Source organism: Octopus bimaculoides, chromosome 10, assembly GCF_046866305.1.
Source record: "Octopus bimaculoides isolate indiv1 chromosome 10, ASM4686630v1, whole genome shotgun sequence".
Classification (NCBI taxonomy): domain Eukaryota; kingdom Metazoa; phylum Mollusca; class Cephalopoda; order Octopoda; family Octopodidae; genus Octopus; species Octopus bimaculoides.
This window is the reverse complement of record NC_142937.1, coordinates 64968975-64973974: the sequence shown is the minus strand read 5'-3', so window position 1 is coordinate 64973974 and position 5000 is coordinate 64968975. Positions and strand designations below refer to the sequence as shown.

Sequence of the window (5000 nt, the reverse complement as noted above, 5' to 3'; positions counted from 1 at the left end):
TCAGTAGTAAACGGTGGTTTAGTTTTCATTTTTAAGCGGTTCATATCGCATTATATGCAACAATAAATTTCAAGATTCAAGAAATCTCAAGCTAGAAGTTTACGAAGCTGTATTCTGTGGCACACATTATTCAACCTGTACAAACGTCTCATTTTATACACATAACCTCGTAAATCAGTTACATTGCAAAGACATGATAAAACAGTTACCCCAGTCATGAGAAAATTAGCTATATTTTGCGTCAGCAAAAAGTAAAACGTATAAATCAAATGAAAGAAAGTATGAGAAAATGATTACAATTATTTTCGGCTGTAATTTCCCTTGTTCTAGCTTCGACAACAAATATCATACCGACACCTTCCTTAAATCAAGCGATGAGTAGAAGGTTTAAAGATGTTGACTTGGCTAGGCGCAGGCAACCACATGACCCTGAGTTCAGTCTCACCGCGTTTCACCTTCGGCAAGTGTCTTCTCTTACTGTCTCCGGCCGACCAAAGCCTTGTGAATGGATTTGAGGATTTGGTAAACGAAAACTGAAAGAAACCCGACACACACATTCACACACACACACACACACACACACACACACACACACACACACACACACACACACACACACACACTCACACACACACACACACAAACACACACAAACGCACACACATGCACACGCACACTCACACACATACAGATAACAACAGATGCATTGTGGTTCACAACTGTGAACCACAATCCTTTTGTTATTTATCATTCACCTCACATGGAACCTGAAATTCCTTTAGATCTAGAGTCTATGGTGTGCGGTGCAAAATATGCAGTGAGTGTACCTATGTGTAATATTAACGACTCGTGTATTCAGTCACCCATTTGTGATTGTATGCACAACCGGAGTACAAATCCGTGTTTACTTTAGTAACTACGAATTTGTCTTTAGATATTGTATGTACACGATAACACTATAACCGACCTAACCATTGTGCTTTATAATTTAAATACCCGATTCTCTCGAATCCTGGAAATTATATGTATGTATGTATGTATGTATGTATGTATGTATGTATGTATGTATGTATGTATGTATGTGTGTGTGTGTGTGTGTATAATACGTGTGCATACGTGCGTTTGTGCCTGCGTATGTCTCCCCACCACCGCTTGACAACCGGTGTGAGTGTGTTTTCGCCTTCGTAACTTACCAGCTCGGCAAAAGATACCGATAGAATTAGGACCAGTCTTAACAAAAAAGAGTACTGGAGTCGATTCATTCGACTAAAAATTCTTCAAGATGGTGCCCCAGCATGGCTGCAGTCTAATGCATTAGACAAGTAAGAGATAAAATATATTTTAAAGATAATCTGTTGTAGGATTTTATCTTTTATCCATGAGATTGAAATGATTTTTTTTTTTACTTGTTCTGACCAGATCCCTTTGAAGCCATGAATGCTAAGTAGGCTAGGCTAACATTAGTAAATATAATGGTCGTAAATGCATCATATCGTTGGGGAAATACACTTAGAATTGAGAACTTTGGATCAACAAAACCTGCATCAGAAACACGAAATCAATATTCAGCAACTATTTTCTTAACACATTTTATACAAATAAGAAAGATAACCCGGGGCAGATTCTAAAACCTTAACTTTATCTTAGAACAGTCAATATCAGCGACTAAGATGCTCTTGTGAACCGCTTGTTCCACTAAGCAGTGATGAAGAATAATTGAACTATAGGTTTGTTAACATATGTTTGTGGCTTATTTTAACGTTTGAAGACAAATTAACTACAGTAACTGTGGAGAAAAGAAAATCATCCCTTATAGTAAAATGTGTAAGACATCATATCTATCCTGTGTTTCAGGCGCTTTAGTCTTCTTCAGTAAGAGAAACTGAAGAAGGATAATCCTTGACACATTCTAAAGCCACTATTAGTCAGAAACGCAACTGGGAGTCCGCTGTAGGGAAGCATTAGGCAGATATCGTGTTTTTACACTATTCCCTTTATGAAAGCCTTTTTTTTCTTCACAACAACTGCAGTCAATTAGCATTTAGAAATTAAAATATGTCACAAACATATTTTCACTAAACTAAAGTTCATTTATTTCACATCATTGCCAAGCACTGGTAGTACTGTACACACACACACACACACACACACGCGCACACACACGTGCGCGTGTGTGTATGTGTGCGCGCGTAATGACTTAATGTAATGTAATAGGTATGTATGTACAATAAGATTTAAGGTTAGTTTACCACTAAAACTCCGACTTGAATTGCGACTAAAGCAAAAGTGGTGTTATAGTCTCCTAAGTGGTTCATCATTGAGCGGGCAGATATATATTATAAAGAATGAACACGCAAAACAGGTGGTAACACTTTAGAACATGTAATTTATAATTCAAACATAATTATAGACCTGCTACAATGAAGTTGCAGTAGGTATGATATAAGTTGTGCAAATATGTATATATATATATATATATACATACACACACACATATGTATATACATATATATGTGCATACATACAAGCACACACACATATGTATATATATATATATATATATATATTTGTATGTGTGTGTGTGTGCGGGTGTAAAAAGAAGGTACTGATCTGGCACAGTCATCAGAGCATTGAATAGATTGCCTTCTTGTATCTTTTCTGGCTTTCTTCGCTCTCAGGGCAATTTCATCGTTCAATCTTCCAAGGTCGTGAACTAAAGTACCTGTGAAGTACTGGTTGGACACTTCGCCTTCTATTCCTCTCTTTCTCCGTTTTGTTGAAATTGGCAGTGTGAAACTATGTACAACATGCCTTTCTACTGGGGGTGGGGGTGGGGGCTAATAATCTCTTCTCCAAGAAAAGTTCATCATCCTTGAGCTGACCACACAAAATAAAGAAAGAAACAGAAATAAAAAAAGAATTGCTGATTGATCGTGAAAAGAATAGACATATTCAGTTCACTCAGCTGTAGAAATGTGTTGCGATGTTACTGGTGTCAAGCTGTATCGGTCTTTGCCTTGGATAACATCGGTTGCATGCAGAGGGGAGGCTGGTATGCATTGGGCAACTGCTGTTCTATAAACGACCTTACACAGACTTGCGCATCAAAGTGGAACTTTCTAGGTGCAGCCCCATGATATATATATAAGAGAAGTATAGTAGACTGAACAATATATAAATTCTTGAGGCTTCGGTTTCAGTATCAATAGGCTAAAACAAGACCTGTGAGAAGGACATATAAACCTAGAATAGGTTCAACGACTATCTAGGAATAACATGGAAGCTCAGAAATTCCGGGGCTGCTGTTCGGCATGCTGTAAGACCACTGAAAATGAGGCACCTCTTAGTTTTTGTTAAAGCAGGTCCCTAGAAGAAAGTCACTCTGATATAAAACCAAATATGCTGAGAATGGCATTTAACATTTTGGGTATGTTTTGCTTGCGCTTGAAAGCATGGCGATCCCACATTCCTGAGTCTGCACTCCATGGTGGCACCATATATATTTCCTGTGATTATCTCTAGATCGCTTCAGCAGGGTAGAGATGGTCTATGAGATGCCGACTATCCGATGCCCTGCTGAGTACGAGGGCGCCGTAGTAAGCCGTGGACACGAACCCAGGTGCAGTTCTCCGCGGGTGCAATAACCTAATGCACAGGCATCGCTGGCATTTTGAATGGGCAATGGTCACTAATGGGCTTTCTCGGTCACGAGTAGACAAGCACCATGTACACACACACACACACACACACACACACACACACACACACACACACACACACACACACACACACACATATATATATTGTTAATTTGTTATATTTCGGGTTACCCATTTTTTGCCAAATAAACACACGCACTATACATTCGTTCTTCGCTTCAGATTTATTTCAGTATTATTCTTATTTTATGTCCTATGTATGGAAATCTTTTATCACACATCCTGTGACCTCTTTAACGACTCTCCATCCCACGTGTTTCTTGTTTGTTGAGTTCATTTTGAATTTCTATTAAGAAAGATATATAAAGACAAACTGGACTAAACAGAACAAGAGGAGACACGTAGGATGGAGAGTTACCGAAGAGGTCACAGGACGTGTGACGAAAGATCTCCAGACATAGGACATAAAATAATAATAATAATAATAATAATAATAATAATAATAATAATAATAATAATAATAATAATAATAATAATAATAATAGCATAAACCCGAAGAGAAGAACGTATATATAGTGCCTGTGTTTATTTACCCCACAAAAATGACCTTCCCGAAATATTACAATATCTGTTTTTACGCACGATTTCACATCAGGCATCTTGCAAAATAAATACATAAAAAGGCATATGTATGTATACATACATACATACATACATACACACACACACACACACACACACACACACACACACACACACACACACACACATATATATATATATATATATATATATATATAATTTTATTTAAAAGAGTTCCAACTCTGTTTTTTATGTTTTTTATTTATATTCTTGTATAATTTATGTGGGATATAGAATATGGAATGTATAATATATAATAGAAAAAAAGATGGATGGTACAATGAAATGAAGTATTGAATGTCTTATTGAATATATGGAATATGTCTTATTGAATATATGAAATACTGAGTGTTCAATATAAAGGATCCCACATAAATTTTACAAGATTATAAATAAAAAACATAAAAAACAGACAGAGTTGGAACTCTTTTAAATAAAATAATATATTCCTCTATACACGATCATACAAAACCCTTTTTTTTTGTATTTATTTTTACTCACACACACACACACACACACACACACACACACACACACACACACACACACACATACACACACACACACACACATACACACACACACACACATATATATATATATATGTATATATACATGAACAAATTCATGCATACACACGTACATACATGCTCACATATGCATATGCATGAGTGAGTGTCATTCCATTTGACAACCAGT

The 5000-nt window shown here is 36.6% G+C and overlaps 1 protein-coding gene across 7 annotated transcripts in view; it reads left to right on the top strand.

The window, feature by feature from the left end:
- Positions 1-5000, top strand: part of LOC106877715 (uncharacterized) — a 61530-nt gene that overhangs the window by 26211 nt on the left and 30319 nt on the right. The window lies entirely within an intron of this gene.